Below are 12430 nucleotides of genomic sequence, written 5' to 3' on the forward strand. Positions count from 1 at the left end.
TGCTACACATTGTCTTCTTCACAGCCTGCAGAGGAATCTCTACCCTGGTGCCTGGAGCACCTCTTCCCCCTCCTCCTTTTCTGACTTTGGTGTCTGCAGGTCAATTTTTCTCACTCACTCCTCTCTCACAGATGATATTGTGTGGTGTTTTTTACAGTTTCTTAAGTATATTTACACAGAGACACCAGAAGCTGTGGCTGGTGGGGTCAGGTTTGTATAGTGGTGGGTCCATTTTGGAGCTGGCTGGAACTGCCTGTGTCTGTCATGGAGGCAGATCTTCACCTATGCTCACAGAGGTTGCCCCGGCAGCTCACTTTGCCAAGTAAAGCCAATGAACCTCTACACACGTACCAAAGCATAAAAGTATCTATAACTGCATTAAAGTATCTATAATTGCATTAAAGTAAAAGCATTTTTTTTTCTTCCCAACTCTGATTTAACAAGTCGAATGGAGAGATGTGACCCTAAGGTTAATTACTAAATTCTTCTCCCAGTGAATGGTAATCAAAACACAAGGGGCATTATTGCAAGGATACTGCATTTTAAAAGTGTTGCTAAATAAGATACGAATATGACATTATTTAATTATTATATTAAAAAAGAGATGGGAATTTGTCCACAAAGACAATTTGTGCATTCTCTCATTGCAGCTACACTGCCATACTAGAATGAAAGTAGAAAAAGTAAAGTTCTTTAACAAAGAACCTGAGCCTTGATATGACTATAGGTAATCTAGGAAGCATTCAAAAATGATGATGCAACAATGCTTTCTGTAGCTGTATTTTTGAGTACTGAAAAGTGGTTTGAACACAAAATGAAATATCCTTGGTTTCTAAATTTACATTATTAGTCTTCATATATTTCTAGAGAATAAATCATATTCTTTTGAATGTCAAATTTCAGATTATGAACACAGAAAGATACAAAGAAAAAATGTTAATAAATAAATTCACTTAATTTTAGAATTCCTTCACAAAATTCATATTTTGTGTAATATAATAAGATGCTTTTAGAGGACAAACTGCCAGTGAATGGCCACAGCCTAAATAATTGTGCAGTTTTTGCTGCATGAGTCTCAGTGAACCACGTGCTGAGTGCACTTAACCCAGAGTGAAGTTCTCAGGGATCTTTAAGTGCTTAACCCTTCACTAAGTACTTAATCAGTGCAGAACCACTGTACCAAGCTGGCACTGCTTTTTCCTTCATCTGCCTTCAAAATCAAATGCTGGTCTGTCAGCACTCTCAGGGGTGTTCTAATCCATCTGTATTAATTATGTTTCTGCTTAGCCTTTTCATCATTGTTCTTGACCTCTTTTCCCTTACCTCTTACGATATGTTATGATAGGACCTCAATTTTTCCAGGACCTTACAGTAAAACTGTAACTTTTTACAGCAAAAGAAAACTTTTGCCTACCTTTTTTTTTTTTTTAAATAATCAATAGCTTAAAATGCTTTATTCTCTGAACCTATGCTTAAGCATATCTCTTTGCTTCCCCTCTTCTCCATTTCTTCCAAAGTTTCTCCAACAATTACCATTCACAGTGGTTTTCTGGTAAAGAAGTGACCTCATGATCCTACCAGAGTGGAGAAGTGCCATAAAGTAAACTATAGACAAGCAAATCAAACAGTTCTATCATTTATCAGAGAGGATGACTGACTCTTCTTCCTTTTTTTCTTCCGTACTCATGGTCCTTTGTCCCATTCTTTTCAGAGTTCATCCACGTGGTCACACCACTAATACTGCTTGCTTTATCCCTCTGGGGAATATGAACTAGAATATGCATGACCCACCTCATTTCCTGCACTGAATTCTTACATTTTTAGTCCTAGCTTTTATTTCAACATTTCCTCTCCTTCAAGACATCCTTATTGTCCTCAGCAAGTATCCATCCCTTACTATGCAAGGGCTAGCTAATTTCCTCTGAGAAAAAAAAAAAAGTAATATTATGTGACCTCATCTTTCCTACTCTGGCTCCACTTTCCACTTTTTGATTTCCTTGTAACTTAAGCAGCTTCTCAACTTCTCTTTTTCACTCACATGCACAAAGGCCCTATAGGGACTGTTTTTTAACATCAAGCAATAAAATATATTTGTGAGGCCACAGCACTGAGGAATTCAAACCCATTATGAATTTATAAATTCTTTCCAGTTGATTTGACTTTGGGGTTAGTGTCGCAATAAGTCTTTGCTGAACACTGAATAATTTTTCTTTTTTTTTTTCTTTTTTTTTTTATAACAATTGTGAGAAAGCAGATTTTAGAAGTCAAAGGGTTAACTCCTCCATGTTCAGAATTATAACAAAACCAAGAATGAGACAAGTGACTCCATCTCATCAGCTTTTCATGCTGGTATTAGCGATTTCCTCAGGTCTCAACAAAATGATTGATTATCAACAAATACTCATACTCTGTATAAATCATAAAAAAGCACTACGATTTTCACAGCTGTTGTCTATTCAGGTAGACAATAGCTATTATGCTGCATCTGCTGCAGGAGACCTATGTCCTTCTGAAGCTGCACCTAGCCCTGGCAAGAAGCTTAACAGAGCATAAAAGGATACTAGATGCCTACCTTTAAACAGCTGAAAGCTGCGTAGATTTATTTCAAGTTATTTCCTCAGTTAAAGTATTTAATAATTTTGTTGTTGTATTAAAACCAAAACACACTGGCTTAAGTACATGCTTACACCTAAAATGTGATTACAGCATTGTATGTATGCTAAGAACAGAAGTAGTTCACAGGAAAGTGGATTTAAAAGCAAGAAAATTGTGCTTAAACTCAAGATATCTTTTTGAAGCCATATCAAGCTGATTGAACTTCTTGAAGTTACAGTATAGAAAGGAGAAAAAAATATGATCCTGATTAAATGTCAGTTCAAGGTTCTCCAAGTGCTTCATCAGCATTGCTCTTTATCTAACAGAATCTCCCTCTGCCTCAATTTCTTTCCCAATAGTGATTTCCTTCTGACTTGTTGGAATCCAATTCTCATCTAGCCTATGATCCTTCTATGTTTCTGATGACAGTTTTCATTACCATAATGGACATCCATTTCAGGATTATGTTCTGGACATAGGCATTTGCCCACAAAACACATGCTGAAGTATTCTGCTTCTGACATATATTTAATTCTGATCCCTCTAATTCTCATTCCAGTTTTATACAGCCAATTTAATTTTTTATGACAATATAGTTTGATCATAGATAGTACTATGAGTTTGACTATATTTGTCACTTTCTGTATGCTGATATTAACATTATCTTCCCATAACTAATTGTCTAGGAATCTTTCCCAGCCAACTTTCTTTTGAAACATCAATAAGGATCTCAGAAATTTAGCTTAAGTTATTATGCAAGGTAATAATTTTCTTCTCCTTGTGCGACTCTATCCCTGTTCCTCATTCCACCCCTACCATTTCCAATTACAGAGACCTCAGGATGCTTTTTATCCCACTTAATATCCAAACTGTTCTGTAGTTTCTGCTAAATCTTTGGTTTCAGGAGCTACTGAGGCTTAATTAGCTTAATCATATTTTGAATAAGAACTAATACTTCTTGGTTTATACATTTCACACCTTTTAAGCACATCTATGTGCTCAATGGGCCTCATGAATGTTGATGAAATTAAAAGGTATAAAATGCCACACTATTCAAAATAATGATTTTGAATCTGAAATTAAAATTTGGAATAGAGCAATCACAGTACTTCAGAGTATTTCTACTTCTCTGTGTTCACACTTTAGCAGTATATCTCTACCTCATAGCTGAGCTGTTATTCCAAACCATTCATTAACTTACGCAATACAAGATCCTTCTGCCCATTATTACCTATAATTTAAATCCTTTTATTCTTCTAAGACTAGGTAAATTGGCTCGTTTTTGGTTTTGTTTTTTTTTTGTGGGCTCTCGATTTATTTTTTTTTTCCTCCTTTTGGAATTTTAAGGTTCCAGCTTTCATACCAGCCAACGTTCAGATTGACTTCTCAATTAATTTATTTCTTCCATCAAACAGGAACTCATCTAACTATCTTTATGACACACTCACAAAAATCTTACTGCTTAAGTTTTTTTGTTCAGATTTGCAAAATCCGAGCCATTGTTCTCTCTGTATATGTTTAAGTTGTACCTTTAATTTTCTTACTGCTTACTGTGCAGGCCTGATGGTACAGTTGCATGTGCAGCACAGCATAATGATGTGCCTACTCAGTCTAACAGCTATCTGAATATCAGTTTGCACTGATCAGGTTCATTATAGGCATCTAGAATGTATTTTAATCTGTTATTTAAATCTTTAATTTACTGTACATACTCAAATGTCAGTCATAATAAATAACAAATGTTCCATCCATGCTATATATCTTTTGAGAATATACTAATCACATACTTTGCAAAGTTCACTTACAGTATTACCAGTCCAGCATAAATACAAAAGAATGTTAAACAGTTTTATTGCTTATCCTCCTAGCCAAAGGAACCTTTGATTTTCAAAGATAATAGTCACACTGTCAGAAAACTTAAATAGCACTGGAATTATCTCCTAGGAGCTTTTCATAGTACAATAATAAATAATAATCAGTTGTCCAGTGGATTGGAATTTTCCAACTGGGTCCCAAAGATTAGACCTATAACATTTGGCAAGTATTTGGCTATGAACATGTAATCACACAGTGGTTCAGCTGTATCTGGGATTATTCCACAAGTGACAGTTAACATTTATAATAATTATCCATAACTTCCATCCATTTTTTGTAATGAATAATATTTAGGAAACAAGTAATCAAGTTTCTTGGCAATCCAATGTAGTCACAAGTCAAAATATCACTGGTCTTTTTCTACCCTAAATGCTCAGCCAGCCCACAGCACTCTCTGTCCTTTCTTTCTATCTCTGTGGTGTCTTTAGTTTCAATCCTCATCTGATTAAGAATTTAGAACCCTTCTTCATACAGATGCAGATAATCTCCAAGTCCTCCTGTTTTTAGGGAATATCTGTTGGTGTTTTATTATCATGTTGTAAGAGGCCATGAAAGTAGTTTTCCATGTAGACTTTACCTTTCTTTGTACACTGTAGATGACAGAGTTCAAGGCAGTGAAAAGTAGATTTAATACATATGGAATTACAGCCCTAAATATCTGTGGTCCTCTCTGGCCCCAGCTAAGTGGGAAATACAAAATAATTTGTTCTAGTGGTCAGGTGGTCCAGCTTTCTGTATTAAACATCATATTTTATTATACAAAAAATAGTGATGGTTTCTATACACACTACAACTGGTATTAGTACTTTTTGATAAATAACTACATTTCTATAAAATCAAGGTTTTTGATAATAATTACTGAATTATAGTTTGTCAACATGTACCACTATTGCTACATGAGTAAACCGTGATTTTTTTTTGAAAGAATATGTTCCTGTTATTGAAGTGCTGTATTTGTAATTACAAATATATGAAAAATATTATGTGAATACATTCTATGTATGCATCAATAAAACACAAAATGCTCTTCAAGGCAAAGGTCTGTCTTTGGAAAAATGTAAAGCCACAGGAAAATATCTAATTTCTTTAACTCGGGATAATGTGCAGTATTAGAAAATCCCTGAGTTGTGCTTTCTGTGCACAAGCATTCATACTGACATAGGTTTGGTAGTAATTTAGTTATAAAAAAAGTTATTTTCTTTTTTGAACAATGGAGGAAATTCAGCTTCCGTGAATGAAGCAAAAAAGTTTTACTCGGTGAGCAATAGGGATGCATACAAGAAATTATGGTGTCATCTTTTTTGTTCTATTATGGAAAGTTAGGGTTAGGGTTACACTTTAGATACTCAGGTTACTTTGATCATTGTTCAGCACTTCATTCAGATAGATTACCACTGATGCTTGTAGCTTTCTACTGAGTTTAAGAATTTTCTCATCAATAAAAGCTATTCCAATATTATATATATATATATATTAAAAAAAAGACAAAAATATTATAGATTTCTTCTCTCATCAAAACTAAGTGCATTGTAATTTTTGTGGCTATACTATTGATTATGACTAATTAGTTGACCCTTGGCAAAAGAAATCAATAGGTGTTTTCTACTCCTGGATTTTTCATTAATTCTTCAAGAAATATGTATTTAATGGAAAATTAGCAGGGTTTGTTATTTGCTTATTATTAGTTTTGTGTTATTCTATAATTAAGCATACTTCATTTACCCAGCCATGCAAAGGAAATTATACCCTGTGTCAAGAATTGCCAGTGTCTCAACATAAGCAGTGAACAGTAGGAACAAACTATAAATCATTAAGTCTGTAGTGAAAAAATATCAGATCTGCTAAAAGGAAATTTGGATTGACCAGCAAATAATTTATTAACCAAAAAAGATCTGTATATCTGCTCATTTTCTCTTACAAATAAGTCTTTTCAGTCCTCATTTGGTGAAATTTATTTATAGAGAGATTTAGCACAAGACCTATTCACTACTTAAATCCCATGTAATGTATCAGCTTTTGCAGACATATTTTGAGCTGAATTACAATCCACTGGTGCTTAAATAGAATGAGTGATATTTCCAGCTGGATTCTGAACAGAATTTTGGGAAAACTGTTCTATTTATGTCTTGCTACCTGGCTTTTGGTACATATAATATATTTCCACTACAATATTTGTCTGTGATTCATGCTAAAATTATGATACAAGCTATGGACAGTTGGACACAGTTCAGTGAATTGCTGACTCCACCTTAAGCTGCACATGCAGCCTTGCAGCATTGAAAACTTACCCTTAATGTTGCCTGAGGGTTGCCTTGAGCAAAACACTACAGGCACATCATTAGACTGTTTAAAAAGTTAAAGCTGAACTACTGTGGTCTGAGAGCCATTTTTCATTCTATAATCACTGATCAATGAAGAATTTAAGATGGCAAATAATAGGCTCTGTGGTCCAAAATCTACAATTTGAAAGATTCTTTATCTTTTCACCACACTAGGATGTCTTCCTGAAACATGGCACACTTTCAAGTATTCCTGCTAGGATTAAAAATACAGTAGAAAGCCTTTGAAGATGCAATAAACTTAAAGCAAAGGTAGAAAGTGTGCGTATATGAGAATTTACAGCACTGAAAGATTGTATTACATAGAATTTATATTATGATAATAAGCAGAGATAATATTTAAGATACTAACTAAACACTCTGTATTAACCCAGGAACTTTTTCTTTTTCCTCATATGAGGAATATATGATTACACCTTCGAATAAATATAACAAGAATGGATATTAACTTTTGAAATATTTACATTTTTACTTTGTAGCCAAAGTCCTTTCCAATGAAATCTTTTCACTCTGACCAGTTTTCAAAGAATCTGAAGCAAACCATTTCCCTTGCACATGGACAAGATCATCTTAATTTCTATATTATATGCAGCATTAGACAAAGAGAATAGATATTAGTTTGAGCCCACTCAATCTTCTTTCCACCTCAGTGTTGCTTACTAACACGAGTCTTTCTCCAAGGGATATGGCATTACTTTGTAGTACAGTTGAATGTTTTCATCTGAGTTTATATATTCCCTGACAAACTTCTTATACCTCATCTGTTTGAAAAAAAGATTTAGTAGTATTTAATTTTTGCTTTTATTTTCCTCAACTATCAGCAGAGGTTTTTTGGATCTATTATTGTTTAGGGGTTTTTGGGTTTATTTTTGTTGTTGTTGTTGTTTTATGTTTTAAAAAAATCTGATAGGTTTTAAAAACCTTTCTGTTTTTTAATTTGAACACCTCATTAGCTTTCTAAAGGATAGCTTTTCTAATAACCTCTCCTACCTCCCAGTTTCCCATCTGACTTCCTTTTTTTACTTTAAAGTAATAATAATTGATGTTTGATAAGCAACATACATTGTCCCTGTGCTTCTAGCATATTGTATTTCCATAAAACAAATATCATATACAAGGATTTAAACCGCTTTGTTATTGCATTATCTGTTTGAAGAGTTCTCTCACTTTCAGGTGACAAAGCAAGGGGGTACAGCTGGTCAGTGTTATCTATCTGGCTAGTCTTGGATAGACAATTCTCTTCTAAAATAGAGACTTCTTTCTAAGAAAATTCTGATGTTTGTATGAAATCTGAAAAGTAGGCAGCCCCAGGTGCTCTTGTGGGTCAGAAACATAGTAGACTAGTGTTGGTGCTGCTATATATATATATATACATATATATTTATAAAGATTTTTTGTTACTTTAAAAAAGAAATAATATTGAATCCTGCTATAGTTTTTGCAGGTACAGCTTCTATTCTGCCAAGGGTAACCTGAAAAACTCTGAAATATAGTCTAGGAAAAATGCTCTTCAGATTGGAATGACATATGATGTTTACATTTCATCAGAGAAATATTTTTTCTGTCCTGTCAACAATTTTAAACCATAGCTTTAGTTTTACCTGTTCACGTTAAGCAGGTGACTATTTTTTTATTAAATGGAGCATTTTGCTAACTTGGTTTGTACAGGTTACTTCTTGATGCTGGAAGAGATCTTGATTTAATTTGTGGGTGGTGTCTAGGAAAAGACAAAATTATTCCATAGCTAAGAAAATAGAAAGATTCCTTAAGAAGTATAATCTTTATGGCTCTTACCTCTAGTCTGAACTTCTGACCTCTGTTGTCCTTGACCAGCATTCTTGTTAGGTACCAAAAAAAGAAGATACCACAAATTTCTGCCACAGTGTACCACAGTGTAATTTCCCAAACAACTTAACCAAACCACTAGCAAGATACTGAAGGATTGTTTCTTTTCAAACAGATACAGCATCTTTGAACTATGTTTACAGTTCAAAGATATGAAACATCTAATTTAGTTTACTATGAACATGACAGGGAAAGATAAAATACTGGGAGGTATTAAATTAAAATTAGGCTGTTTCACAAAACCGCAATTAAAATTATACAAGACATATAAAGTTTTCTAACATAATTTTTAAATATGTATATATATACGAGTTCAGTCTTTATTTTAAAATATTTATGTTGGTCTCTCACTAAGTGTCAGTAATGGAGCAAAATTCCTTTGTTATTTTCTGAAGAAGAAGGCCAATGAGGAATTGTAAATTTCTTTTATATACCTGTAAAAGAAATATGTTTGTTTTTTCATCTACAAAGATGAACTGAAGACTGCTTTGGTTTGAGTCTCTTTGGTAATTTTTTTCTTTAAATTTTCCTTAACAATTAATTAAAGTTAATTCTTGTTCCTGACATGAAAAATAAGTTTATTATGTGCACTCATTTGACATCAGGAAGTCTGGAATGTTAAGAAGCAGATATTGCTACCTGACAATCATCCAGACACCTTTGAGATGATCAAAGTCTGACTTTGAAATTATTATCCAACTTAATAAGACTGTGACACAAAAGAATTAAACAGTTACTACAATTTAAAGTTTCACAGCTGAGCTTCTAGCAAGAAGCTGTAAGAAAGAGGTCTGTAAGGAGCTTTGAAGTAGTTCTTTAGAAAAATAACATCAATAGCTTTTCAGACATATCAGAATTTAGTGAACTCATTTACAGTTATTTTATTTATCTTTTAGTTTAGAACTTTCTTTCTTGCACTGTATCTATTCTGATAGCTTATCAGGATGTTATTGCTAATGGAATTAGATCTTTTAAATTTTGTTCTTCATACTTTAGGAGAAAAAGAGAGAAAAACCGACAACTTTTCTCATGTATTTTAACTATTTTCCTCACAGTAATTGGTAATTATTTTTAAAGGGCATGATATGTGCTCAAAAAATGAGAAAAGAGAAAAATTTCTATGTCTCATAGTTTTGAATATAACAGTGCAAGGTCCTGCACATGGGTCAAGTATAAAAACACGGTGAGCACAGAATGGGTTGAGAGCAGCTCTGAGGAAAACTATTAGGTTGATGAGAAGCTCAGTGTGAACCAGCAATGTGCACTGGCAGCCCAGAAAGCCAAGTGGACCCTGGGCTACATTAAAAGAAGAGTGAGCAGAAGATAAGGGGAGGTGATTCTGCCCCTGTACTCAAGTCTTGTGAGATCCCATCTGGAGTCTTGTGTCCAATTCAGGAGCTCTCAGCGTAAGAAGAACACATAGCACTTCTACAAAGACAGGCTGAGAGAACTGGGGTTGTTCAACCTAGAGAAGAGAGGACTCTGGGGAGACCTTATAGCATTATTTCCAGTAACTGGAAGGGGCCTACAGGAAAGCTGGGAAGTGACTTTTTGCAATACCATGTAGTAATAGGACAAAGAGTAATGGCTTCAAATTGAATGAGGGTAGATTTAGATTAGACATTAGGAAGAAATTATTTTCTGTGAAGGTGGTGAGACACTGAAACTGCCCAGAGCTGTTGTGAATGCCCCCTCCCTAGATGTGTTCAAAGAAAGGACTTTGAGCAACCTGATCCAGTGAGAAGTGTCCCTTCCCATGCAGGATTGGCACTAGATGATCTTCAAGATCCTTTCCAACCCAAACCCAAATTTTATGAATGTAAGACCATTAAGTAGCTGAGAATTTGAAGCTTTTCTAGTTTAGGGAAAAGAAGTATGAGGGGCAAATTCATGGCTCTCTAAAGCTTTCCAAGGAGGGCTTTAGTGGAGAGGGAGGTGCTGAATTCTTCTTTCTGCTATCCAGTGACAGGATGTGTGGGAATGCTTCAAAGCTGTGCCAGGGAAAGCTAAGACTGGGCATTAGGGAGCATTTCTTTACCAAGAGGGTGATCAGGCACTGGAATAGGCTTCCTGGAATGGTAGTTGATGCCTCAAAACTGTCAGTGTTTAAAAGATGCTCTTAAGAAAAACCTTTAACTTTTGGTCAGCCCTGAATTGTTCAGGCAGTTGAACTATATGATCATGGTAGATCTATTCCAACAGAACTATCATCTCCTCTCCTCTCCTCTCCTCTCCTCTCCTCTCCTCTCCTCTCCTCTCCTCTCCTCTCCTCTCCTCTCCTCTCCTCTCCTCTCCTCTCCTCTCCTCTCCTCTCCTCTCCTCTCCTCTCCTCTCCTCTCCTCTCCTCTCCTCTCCTCTCCTCTCCTCTCCCCTCCTCTCCTCTCTTCTCCTCTCTTCTCCTCTCTTTCTATTCTATTCTATTCTATTCTATTCTATTCTATTCTATTCTATTCTATTCTATTCTATATTATCTATTCCATTCCATTCCATTCCATTTTCTATTCCACTCCCCATAATTTCTGATTTAAATGTGATGATTTTCAAATATGTTGAAAGTTAGGAGCATACAGCTTTTTAATAATACCTAAGGAAGTGTCATATTTTCTAGCAATATGTATTCTACGTTATATGTTCCATTTCTATTTAGTCTCCTCTGACACAAGCTAACAAAGGAAAAGGAAAGAGAAACAGAAAAATTGAGATAACATTAAAAGATGATGCATTCTTAATGGAGTCTTCTTGATGCAGTAATTTAATAACACAGTGAACAAGAATGACATATTTTCCACGTCTAAAACACTGTAGAAGAATTAATTTATTACTTTGGTTTCTATAATCATTTCTTCTGAAATGATAGAGCTTGAAGAAATTTTTATTTCCTACCTATCTCATTATTTTTTGTGTGTTTCATTGGCCTTGGTTGTAAAAAAATATAATTAGTGAAACAGAACAGTTAGTTGGGTCATCTAGATAAAACTTGTATTTAATTTGTTTGACCATAGGGGGTAGATGATACCAGTTCCTCAGCTGTACAAACCTTCCCCGAGGTGAAGTATCGTCAAAGTTCAGAAACTCTGTGGTTATATAAATATCTGCATAAGTGTGTTTATAATTAGCTTTTTTCCCCCTTTCCCTCACTGATTGACAGAAGTCAATCAATGATAGTTCTGTCATTAACATCTTCAGACTCTGACAGCTGGAGTTATTCCTGTCTTCTCCAGAACCAAGAGAGCAGCACTTCCAGAAGGGTAGGACATTCATAAGGGAGTGGACATAAGAGTTCTTGTTCATATTAGCTCAGCTTTCATCTGGTAACATTTTAGGGTACGTTTTGTTTGCATCCAAGAGGAAGGCATATTCAGGATTTCCATATCTTAGAAAAACTTCGGTATCAGCGATCTTCATACCTAAGCCTACTCTTGTTTGCTCTGCTTTCAGGCTTAGCATTCTTTACATCCAGCTTCAACCAAAGAAATGGAATACTTTCTGGTTTATTCTTTTCCTCAGAAAAGTAGAGTCTCTGTGTTCTGGGCATCTTTCCTCTTTCTTTCATGCAGAATAAACGGAGCATAATTTGATTTTAACTTCCATTATGAATAGGGAAGATGAAGACACAAAAAGTTAGTGATGTAGTTTGTATCAATGTTTTGGAGCCCCAATTAAGTTTATCATCAGGAGTGCTGAAAAAATAGTTTTTTAAGGAGCTTGCATAGCCAGTAGATTTTCTCATCTTTCAATATTCTCTGGTAGAACTGTGATAATCATTCAGAGCAGTC

This window comes from Calypte anna, chromosome 1 (assembly GCF_003957555.1).
Source record: "Calypte anna isolate BGI_N300 chromosome 1, bCalAnn1_v1.p, whole genome shotgun sequence".
NCBI classification, from domain to species: domain Eukaryota; kingdom Metazoa; phylum Chordata; class Aves; order Apodiformes; family Trochilidae; genus Calypte; species Calypte anna.